The sequence below is a fragment of the Maylandia zebra genome, linkage group LG11 (genome assembly GCF_041146795.1).
Source record: "Maylandia zebra isolate NMK-2024a linkage group LG11, Mzebra_GT3a, whole genome shotgun sequence".
NCBI classification, from domain to species: Eukaryota; Metazoa; Chordata; class Actinopteri; order Cichliformes; family Cichlidae; genus Maylandia; species Maylandia zebra.
In genome coordinates this window covers 27,761,005-27,773,138 of record NC_135177.1, presented here as the reverse complement: position 1 = coordinate 27,773,138, position 12,134 = coordinate 27,761,005, and positions in this window count along the sequence as shown.

Below are 12,134 nucleotides of genomic sequence, written 5' to 3'. Positions count from 1 at the left end.
TAAATGCAGTGATTTTTTAATATTCTCTTAGTTTAAAATAATGATGTTTTACTATAACTGAGTCAGAAGTATCTATAGATAATAAAATAAAATGTATTTAAAACAACATACCATTGTGCAAAGTGTAGTGTGTTTCCAGCTTGCCATGACTGCTGAGTGAGCAGAATAGAAAAATTGTTAAGTGGTCTTTTAAGGCACTCTTGTGCATTACAATTTAGTACAGGATGTTTTTGGACATTCGGTTGTTGTGAATTTCTTGTATGACAATAAAAAAAATGTGATGCTACATGCCAGAAACAACTTTTCACTGCTTTAAAGTCAACATGTTCATTTGCAAAGAAAGCATGCTAAAATAAAGCTAAAGATCCTGCAAGTTGATGCTTGAACCGACCCTAAGTAAGCAGATACAGCTTTTATAGCAGGGCACAAATGTGAGGATGAACACGCTTGTACCGTTGCAGATAAGCAGAGGAAAGGTTGGACAGTGCATCTCTAGAAACCGTGCAGGCTACTGAAAAACTAACAAAGCAAATATAAAAAGAAATGTATTCGTATAGCAAGAAATGTCTCACACAGTAGCTTTTTTTGATTAAGAACCCCAACACTAATCAGTTCACAAGCAGATGTTTGATAGAAGTACATCTGGTTTTTAAAAACAATAGTGTTTAATAAGCCTCTTTGTGCTCTCGGGTGACAAACAATCTCAAGCATGTCTTAAGCATTGTTTATTTATTATTATTGCTATTATTGTTGTTACTTCTCAGTTGGCGTGCACTGATATCAGCCACTGGATCTCTTTTTCTTTTTTAATTCTACTAAAACACTTAAATAATTATTTAAAACACGTTGCTTTTGATTTTGACCTCTAAACGCATTAAAGGCATTTTCATGTCTGTGTTTATGCTTCATGTTATCCAGTGAGAGTGCGGTTCAGATTTTTCTCTGGGTATCCTCTAACATGCAAATACAGAATCTACTTTTCCTTATGCATTCAGCACATCAGAGTGGGTACCAAAGCTGTAGTGCACGCTGCACCGTTGGCTCCAATCTGTACTGAAACTCCCTACCGGATCCAAAGGTGGTCTGCAGGGCCTCGTGGGCAGAGAACCTGCTCTTCTCTCTCTACCCCTTATGTTAGATACCTCTCTGGGGAGTGTATATGTGTGAGTATGTGTGCTAGGGGTGGCAGCACTCCCCAGTGTAGTGTTGGCCTCAGGCAGCACAAGGTAACATCAAACGATTCTTCTCTTTATGACTTATTTATTTATTATAGCAGCTCACTGTGACGTGTAGTGGAGAGAAAAAGAGAGGGAGAGTTTGTACTTGAACAGACTCGTGTGCATTTGTCACTTGTGTCGATTTGTTTTCATCCTGTCCTCAGACACCACCACCGGTTGCAGCAGCATCCTCCCTGGTGGGGAGCAAAATGAGCCAGGGGAGAGTGGGGGGTCCCTGTAACTCCAACTATGGGACCCCCACAGGTCTCTCTGCTCCAGCTTCCACTGTGTTCAAAGAGTGTGGGAACCTCCCTCATCTGCTGTAACTACCTTTCCAGAGCAGGCAGATACACAGAAACTCATAAAACTCAAGAAGAGAGATGTTTATTGGCTGTGTCACCTTGGGTGAGGCTGATTTTTTAAGTCTTCTTCCATGCCATGCACCCTGGGAAAGCTTCACATAGGAAACACCTGCTGCTTCACTTTGACATACAAAAATCCCTGGAAAAAAAGCAAATATGACAAGGTAAATGCTCCAAGGCGGGCAGACATGACACCAACATCCAAATAAACATTCGTGCCAATACATTTATTATGTTTACTGAGTTGTCTTTGTGTTTTTTTCAAGTACTGCAAAATTCAGTTTATATTTGCCATTAAAAATGAAAATATAATATTAAAGCAGCTTAGAAGAAAAAGATAAATCAGTCGCTATTAGAACAAGCAGGGTTTTGTGTCAAAATGTAGCATTTTACTTAGGTCACCTGGTCTTCCTTGTGCACTTGGTTTTTAGTTGCAGTTCTTTGATTAGTTGTCCCGGTACTTCCTCTTGTTATGCTTATGGGCTACTCCACAGAAAGCCCAGGGAAAGTCAGGGCTCCTACCTACTTTACCTGTGATGAATCGCATTACTGCTGGACCAAGTGTCAGCCGAGCCCTTTGCTAAAAAATCGACCAGCTAAAATGGGTGGACGGGAAGCGGTATGGCAGAGCACTTCGTCCCGACACCTCCCCCACCCTCTCCCTCCTTCCAAATGAATATCCAACCTCGTCCTCCATAAAGTGCATTAGGCATAGAGAGTCATTAGTACAAATGGGCACAAGGTACTCCTGCAAGGAGCCTGTGTGTGTGTATGTGTGTGTGTAATGGGGATGCAGATGGGGAGGGGTGCCAAGCTGTAGGATACGCCTCTCTTGCCCATTGCTCGGTTTACCCAGCTAATCCTCTCTCTACACACACATACATAAAACTAGTCGGTGAATCTGCACCCATCCCTATTCACACCCCCTTTCTCCTCTGCCCCTGACTCCCACCCCACCCACCATTCCTGTGGAGAAGACAGGGTGCCCCCCTGCCCCTTGTTCTCTCCTGCTGCGATGGGGAAGTGCATCCTCAGTTAATAATGTATCAGAGAGAAGACAGAGCGAGAGAGAGAGAGCTCTGACCCAGACGAATGCAGCCTCTCCATTATTTAGCATTTACAGACACCTTCCAGCTCATTTCTGACTCAATATTTAATATAGCACTCGGAGAGGGAGGGCATTCTCTAATACTCACACCCACTTGATTTTCCGCTGTTAGTTTGTATTTTGGCCTAATGAAAAAAGAAGCTGCATACATATATATTTACAGACAAGCATGGGCTAAAAAGTAGGGGACAAATGGGTGATGCATTTTTGTGTAAGCGTGTTGGATGAAGGGCAGGAGTAATATGCAAACAGACATATGCACACAGGAAGTGAAGTGCTCACAAGGACGGGAAAATGTGTTTCCAGTCCTCTGCTTTTGTTCTGCTGGGTTACATGTGAAAGGACAGATGAGAGAGGCGTGTGTGTGTGTGTGTGTGTGTGTGTGTGTGTGTGTGTGTGTGTGTGTGTGTGTGTGAGTGTGTGGAACAGGGTCATGGTGGCTGTAGCTCTATGCCTCTATGGGGGGTCCTTGGCACGGATGGACAGACAGTCTTGAAAAGCATGATGGTTTGTCAACATGGCCTGCTGGGGCCTGCAACCTCACACCCCACTCTCCCTTTTGTCTGTCACAGATACATCTTTACAACACCTTGAGGTCAAATGTTTTACCCATCCATTTGAACACAGAGAATGCAATTTTGGGCTACAATATTAATTTTTGCACCCTACTTTACATACATCACCTGCTGTGATTGCAGTGAATGAACTTGATTGGCTGGAATTTTTGCAAAAAAGCTCTATATTGTGAAAACAAAATAAACGTGCCTGCTTTTTCTCGAACACCGCAGTGCTCGATATGTGCTAATAGCGACGCTGGCAGTAGTGCTCACTGGACCTTTGGCGATAATGCAAGCTGTCGGTGTCTTCTGCAACACATACACAGGTTTGAGCTTTACTGCTCCAGCACATATAGAAGCCACTGTCACCCAGATTGCAGAGACAGGTGAAGGAAACACCAGGGTATAGCTGGCATGTTATACATTTACAAAAGTTTTAGGAACCGTGCTGTCACAATTGTTTTTCACAGATAGCACTGCCCTGTTTGCATGTGATTTATCACTGAACATTTGCTCCTAGTGTTTTCTTTATAGCCTTGCTGGTGGTGCTTTTCTGCTGATGGTCTTGCAGAAAAAGAAAAAGAATTTTCTGTCAAATTTGTAAATCTGTGGGGGAAAAAAGGGATTTGAATTGTGCAAAAATACTCTGACTGTGTCTCTGGCTGTTTGATGGGTTTGGAATATGCAGGCCGTGTTCACACCAGTGTGGTGAAACATTTGTTTACAGTAGAACTGAGACTTTTTTTCCCCTCCTAGCATGAAATGGGTTCAGTGCTGTTTGAGGTCATACTAAATACTAAATGGTATTATCTGCTTTTTCTCCACAGTGTACTGACTTTAATTTAAGTATAATGTGATTCCTATTATAATGTACATTAAATTTTAGTTTATATCCTTTAGTCTCGTTCTTGCCGTAGGAAATGACTGTTGGTGGTGGAATGGAGATGCCATGAAAAATTAGTGTTTCTCAAATACAAAATTAAAGAAAAGAGCTTTAATATTTATCAGCAATTTAAAGACTGAACTTAAATTGAAGGTGAAATATGAAAACAGTGAAACACTTTTAAACAAAGTAAAATGTTACAGGTAAAAACTCTGATGCAATTAATAGTTACACCCAACTTAATTCAAGTGCATGACCAGTTCACCTTTAGTGAGACTTCTCACTGAGAGTTTATTTCTTATCAACAAAAAATATAAATAATATATTAACTTGTCAACAAACTGAGATAGCACATAACATAAACAAATAAATGCGAAATGTGTTTGAGATTCTTTTTTCCGGTTAACAGGTTGGGAGAGAACATTTCCTGTGCTTGCAAATATTAGAAAGTAGAGAATTTGCACCTTTTTTCAGAGTGTGTTTTACTCTGGGCCCAATTCACATGTCACATGAAATATTCATCACACTTAAAATTTTAGTGGAGTTAATGAATTCTCAATTAACTGCGACAAAATGTTTGCCTGTGTTTCTCTTCCTGTCCGCATGACTACATGCATTTGTGAAACTCATTTAAGCATGTGATAATGCATGTACAGGACACCTAAACCCGCATGTCTACATATATATAAGATCTATATGCAGGTGCATGTTGATGCTCACATTCACATAGAGTATATCAGTGCTTTAATCACAGCTCAGTGTGACACGCTGAGCAGTTGGCTTAAGACCAGTGGCTTTTAACCTGGCAGATATGCCACGCTTGTGTATCATTAGCTACAGGCAAAGGAAGGGAAGGACGTGTAGAAAGAATGCAGGCTCTTTATATGCAAATATTTGGCCCTGGCTTGTCAGGGCTCACCCCTGTCCCTGTGACAACAGAGGGAGCAAAGAAACAGAGAGAGTGATACAGAAAGAGGGATGTGAAAGAGGGAGAGAAGGAGGCTTTCCTCTCTGTTTTGGCTCCTTAGGGAAAAGCACTAGCCAATGTAAATAATGCCCAGGCACCAACCAGAAGGAAGCTACATGCAAATGATGGTGAGTCTCACCAAATGTACCTGCCTCTGTGTGTGTATGCATTCTTTTTTTAAATTACCTGTTCAGTAGGCTATGTCTGTTAGTCACCCACTCACTTATTCTGTCTCATTCTATCTGTCCTGTATTTCTGTTATCTTATAAATTCACTTCACCTTTCTGTGTCTTTTATGGCTCTGTATTTCTCACAGTTTATACTGTTGCACAACTTCCCTTGCCATTTCATTTGTGAGACAGTGCAACGGCAAAATGCTGCTCTTACAGTATTGAGCTATTTCACTTTGTGAAAAAGCTCCAGGCAGTGTCATTTTTCAAGTCGTGTAAAAATCACTTTGTCAGGGGTGATATAAATTACCTAGATAAACGCTGTCTGACCAGCTCTACTCTTATAGTTCCCTGGGTTTCCCATTCCCACAAGAGGGGATAATATGACTTCATCGTACAGCCTGTGTTTGAATTTCCCACATAAAGAATTCACATAAATTCACTCACTAGACTTCAGATGTAACACAGATTTTTTAAAAAAAGTAAGATTAAAACTGAATAGTAATAATAGTAATAATAAAAATCATCTCTCTTCTGGATGGTCAGTCTTGTTTTTTTGTGTATGTTTGTGTTTTGCAGGCTCACGTTAGTGCTTGGTTTTTAATATTGTTAACTGAGCCTAAGCTATTAGCGTGGACTCGCTAATTATTTAATGCGTTGCCTCGTTTGTTTACATTATTTCCTTGTTGACTAATCGAAAGCTGTACTGTAACTCGGAGGATGTTTTTATGTGTTTTCCTCCTCATACAACCTCTCTTTAGCGTTGTTCTTATCTGTCACACACAGTAGACAGTGTAAATCTAAGAAGCAAATGCTCCACTTTATCTAGAATAACTTCAGTACATGAATATTAATCTATTTTTCTGATGCAAGACAGGTTCTCTGCAAAGGTAGTCAGGAAATTTATTTCCATGATAATAAATAAATTTAAAAAACCACAAAAACTATAAACCAAATGAGCCGAACAAACATGTGGTGCTGAAAATACTGTTTTACAAATCAGCCAACACATTCTTATTTACTCTAACCTTGGTTGTGTTTACGTGGGAGGGGGGTGGGGGGGGTCACACACATTCATATTTTAAACGATCACACTCTCATTCAGAAGTAGTTGTTTACTTTGGGAAAAAAATGAGAAAAGATGCTCATTCACTCATTATCTCTATAAAAATGAGCACCACCATTTGGAGAATGTATTGACCTCGCAGTGATATAGTTACTAAACCAAATTCTTTAAACTGTTCTTGTTCCACCATACTATGTTACAGTTTTTATTATCATTATTATTATTATTATGTTCAGTCCTTCCTCTCCTTCACACTTACAGCATTTTTCCTGAAAGCACAGGACACACACATACACACATGAACTTATTGAGCACAGAGACAGAAAATCTATCTCAACAAAAAAACAAAAAACTAAGGAGGAATGAGACGGACATGGCTGCTGACAGAAATGGGAATCTGACACAGAAAATAGGAGCCCACAGCCACTGACCACCCCTTTACTTCTCTCTCGTTTTACTCTCCTTCTGTCAGTGCCCACCACTGCCGCCATTTCTCTTTTTCCCATGGAATCCATTTCACATAATTAAAGACACTCAAATGAAATGGACCCTCAGGAAAAGTGGCTTTCAGCAAGGACGAGGTTGTGGAGGAGGTGGATGAGAGGCAGAGAGCTGGGAATGGGGTATTGGTTCTTCAAGGAGCACCCCTCCTTGCTACCTCCCTCCCTCCTTCTCCTTCTCGACTGGGGCCCACCCTGAAGGGAGGCAGAGTGGCTCTGGCCCCAGTACGGATCAATATCATCTCCGTTATTAATATCAAAAGCACATTACTTTGTTTTGCCTCTGGCTGTGAGCCAACGCAGCTCAAAGGCCTTGTCCCGACCAACGGCCGTTTCCTTCCTTCCTCTCTACCCCACCCTCGCTGGCCATTTACCAGGACCATAATTTACTTTGGTGAGTTTTTAGGGTATTGTTTTGTCAGGGCCAATCAGGGCTGAGTAACAAATGATCCCAGTGGAGTGGCGGTGGCCTGGCCCCAGCCACCCCTCCTTCCCACTCTGTAAGTGACACACGTGGCCAAATTCATTTTTGAAAGTTTCACATCAATTGTGTTCGTCCTTGACTCCGGGAAGAACAGAGAGAAATAAGGAGGGGTTAAGAAGAAATAAGGGGGGGGTCTGAGGACAAGCAGGTGCCAGGGTTAAACTGGACAGGGTGTGTCATTTACTCCCTCACCGTACGCCTTCCCACTCTTCCACAAGGGATGAGGTAACAACACAAACAAGCATCCCTGTAGCCAGAATTAGACATGACGGTATCTAATTGGCCCATTGAATTAAAAGGGCCATGGTGGAGCTCGCTGTGAGAAACAAAAAATATTGACCACTTAAAGGAAGAGAGGGGGAATTGATTTTCAAGACGACAGCAAGCGTTTACCTCATACCGCCAAGCTCACTCACTTTAAAGAGTAAAGGCTTACCCGCTGTTCAGCATGATAGCTCAACCATCCGTGTTTCTCAGTGTACATGGCTCAAATCTTCCATTTCTTGACAAGCAAACCCAATATGCTCATCTCAAATTCAGCAAGGATGCAGGCAATTCTTTGCATTATACCAATTATTTATTTGCTTATTCGTTCATCCTTTCATTCATTATTTATTTATTGAGAAATCATCTGCGTTATGATTTTATTTCATGATCATACTTTATGCCTTTTCTTTTTGCAACAGAATGCACACAGTGGTTATTTTGGACATTGCTGCTTAAATGTTGATCTCTCACGTTCACGTCTGACAACTAAAAAAACAACTGATACATTTATAGAGCCAAGAGGGGAGTGGGACTAAGTGCAAGGTTTTTTGCACACCTTCTGTCTCGCTGCTGTGTAGAAGTGCCACTAATGAAGGCTCTGGAGACTTCTTCGTCTCCTGTCCCGTTCATCACATTTGTGGGACATACTGGGATGCCCAAGTGCCTCCTCGTCTTGCTCACATTTCACACTCATAAGAGAAACATAATTCACTGCTTATTGGGTATAACTTTGGGCCTTTTTTGGTCTTGGATTGGATTGCTTTTCTTGCTTTTCCACGTATTATTCACTGGTTTTTGTGAGGTTAAAGAAATGGGAAAAGGAGAAGGATGCAAGGCTGCATAGCAAACCAAGTTTCATGTCTATCGAGCGAGCAGTCAAGCACCACCAACAGGTGTGTCTGTGTTTGTATTTGAATGTGAATAGCGATTGACTTCAGAATGTTAATGTTGTAGAGGACTGCATGTTCTGTAGATGAGATCCTGCAACATGTGCATCAACATGATGGGAATTATCAGTTGTGAGCACAGTGTGCTTTTTCTGATCAGGGAACAGTTTCAAAGTTGGTGACAAAGACTAAGTAAACTGATTAAGAATATTTGCTCTGTGATTGGATGCAAGCTGGACACTTTTGAAGCTGTGTTGGATGTCACTGAACACCTGAACATCATAAATATCCCTGACCACCCAAAGCTCCATTTACTGGATAGGCAGCGGAGCACCTTCTCTAACAGACTGATTCAGCTCATCTGCCTCAAAAACAGATGTTTGTGACAGGAAATCTTTCCTACCACTTGCTATCAACCTCTATAGTACAGTATATATTATTAGCAAACACACCTGCCAGAAATTATTATCAGTGTCATTATTCATCATCATTTAAATTGCTGTAACAAAAGAATGTCCCAGATATGAGCTAATACTTGTAATTTTTGAGCGAGTTTTTAAAAAATTAAGTTATTAATGGATTAAGCCTGGTTAAAAGCATCCTGCCTGTCTCTGCCATAACATTTCTTTTCCAATCTTTAATAAAATCTTTATTGATCTTCAATCACAACCCTGATATTTGAAAGCCTTCCAGTCCATGCCAATGTCAAATGCTGGTAAAACAGGAAGTGGGTTCATATCTCAGTACACTTTGATCGATGAAATACAACTTAGTGTTCATTTTGAGATAGCATAAAATATTTTACAGAATTTGACATCTACGGGTTTTTAAAGTTGACATGTTTGCCTTAAACAATTTTTTCTTGCGTGAGGGTAACACAGCCCAAGAATGACTCAGGTCACCTTATGTTGTAAATCTAGTCGTTGCTACGACCATATTGGATTACACTGGGAGATTTAAAAGAAAATTACAAGCTATATATTTCTTAAATCTTCACCACAAGTAGAAAAGATCTTCTGATGAGGTTGATGATTTAGTGTAAAAAAAATATCTAATACAACAAATTCAGTGGTCAAGTTGTTAAACAGGAAGTATATCTCAGTCCTGTGAACTACTTGCAGATACTAGAGTGTCCATCTCTGGAAGTCTACCTCACTGGATATGTGTGAGAGCTGCTGATGGTGGAAAATTTCTGAATAGTGACATCTCCTCCCAACCATTTGGCCTCTGACAGTACGTGCTCGCAGCTTGCTTCTCGCTCCATATTGATGTCACGCACCAGGAGGTTGCTTCAGGGTGCCATTGTAGAGGGCGCTAATTTATGCTTCTTTCAGAGCGCCCAACACCAGGCACTGCAAACATCGCAGCATGGGTAAACACTCAGGTGCACTTCCTCTCTCTCAAACCAAAGTGCAAACGAGAATCAATGGAATTAAAGAGAGAAGTGAGCCCTGTTGCAAAGAAAAACAAGCCACCTTGGTTGGGGTGAGATGGCTGGAGGCAATCCAGTATAATGGGGTAGATGTTGGAGACGGTTGGATGTCAAATGAACACACACGCACACGAAAAACGACCCAACAAAAAAAAAAAACTCACAGCAGAACAATGCTTCCTTAGATGAGTCTGTTGGGGATCCAGAAATACTTAAAGGTGATAAAGATGTTTGCTAGAAGTCAGGTTTTGTAACTGCTTCTTCAACACTGTTTATTTGGATGTGCACTGAAACATTATTTTATTTGACAGTATTTTTTCTTTTTTTTTTTGCTGTGATTTTTAGAGCGGCAAGCATCTATCTTTTTTTTTTTCTTTTTTGAAGGAATGCAGCATTTATCCAGTCTAGTAAGGAGGTGAGAACGGCAGGTGGAATTGACGGCAGGTGGTTGCTGCCATGCCAAGTTCTACTGTTTGACATGAGAGTAACGTGTCAATCAATGGCTTCCTCCCAGCCTCTCCTGTGGGGCCTTGTGCTATTGATTTCAGAGTGTGTCAGAGTGCCAGGGGGTCTTTACAACCACGCAGAAGATTCACACCACAGAAAAGCTCTTCCGTATATACACAGTAAGCTATCGCGACCCAATTGAACAAATTAATTGCTCAGTTACAATCGGAAAAAGAAAGAAATGCTACAGATAAAACTATTTATGAAGCTAAAACTTCCTGCATGATGTTGCGGTCATGTCTTTCAAGTTGTGGTTTGGCTTACTGCTTTATTATGTTAATCACTTGCTTATCAGCTCAAGTATATTGTTTAATTTATGTGTGCTCCCTTGAGTGAGTAGAAGGCTCTAAAACAATCTTTAAATATAGCTGCACTTTCGAACAGTTCACAGGCTCACCGTTTCTTATTAACCCTCTGTGGACAAGTTAATTAAGAGCTCATTAAATCATATCTCCATCGCATCAGAGAGCCTTCTCTTCTGGCAACAAATGGGTAAGGTAATAAATCTCATCATCAAATGGTCCCAAATCAAAACGCTATGGCATCTGTTTGTTATCAAGGAGACATGTTGATTAGAGGAGATAATAGGGGTCTTTAGTCCTTTCATTTTTGTATAGCCTCTTGAAATTGGAACAAAAAGATGAGGGATGAGGGTCTTGATAAAATGAAACAATAAAACAATGAAAGTTGTTTTTAGTGCTGTACATTTGTCGAGTATCTGCTTGAGTTTCCACTTCCACCCCAGCCTCTGCCTGGTGCAACGCGAGACTGTTGTTTTACACAAATGGCTTAAAAAAGCTATCAAGGGGGAATTGTTTTGGTGGCATTATTAATTCAAGATTTAATTGCAGCCTCTTTATGTTTCACCTTGTAGCACAAAATGAAAGTGTGTTTTTATTGTTCCTGGAATTTAAGGACTGGTCTCTTTCAGGGTTTTACTTTCACGGCTACTGGTCTTTGATTGTCTACAAAGGCGCTGCCAGCTATCACTTGCCATAGGATGCACATTGTGCTTATGATCATTCTGTTTGAATCACTCATGTGTCACAAAGTGCTGTTTGAATGCATAATAGGCATAGGGTGGATTCTGTAATCACTGTGCTTGTCTTCTCGCCAGCCGCTGTTATTTGAAGCTAACAAGAATTGGAGCAATGAAGCAAAGTGAGGTCACCCATATTGTTATGCAGTGGCCAGGCTTCTTCTCTTTTCCTTTTATCTGTCGGAGTCTCTTTTACCTTCCATCCTTTTTTCTTCTTTACTTCTCTTTCTACTTCCACTACCACCTCCTTCCCCCCCGTCTCTCTCTCTGTCTCTGTGCACGGTGGGGGGAAATGTATGCTGGTGCCCAGGTGGAGAGGGGGAGAAATCAATAGTGAGGCTGTTTGAAGTTTTCTGAAAGACTTCCCAGGGAAGACGCTCTTGTCAGGGTGATAGATAAAGCTCGCGCCTCAGTCAACCCCGGCAAGAGGCGGCCAGAGGAGAGGAGAAGAGAGCGCCTCACCTTTTTAAGTGGGGCCCTAATAATAAAACAGCATGAATAAAACATCCTGGCTGAACCACGCGCTGCATTAGCGCTGCTGTCCCGTTATAAATGATACCGGTGGCCCTGGCGCCATTTGGGTAAAAGCCCACAGCACCGCTTTAAAAGAGGGCTGTGCACAGGGAAAGGGAGATAGATTGATATGTGTGTTCTTCACTTATTTATTTATATGTTATGGAGCTCAAGG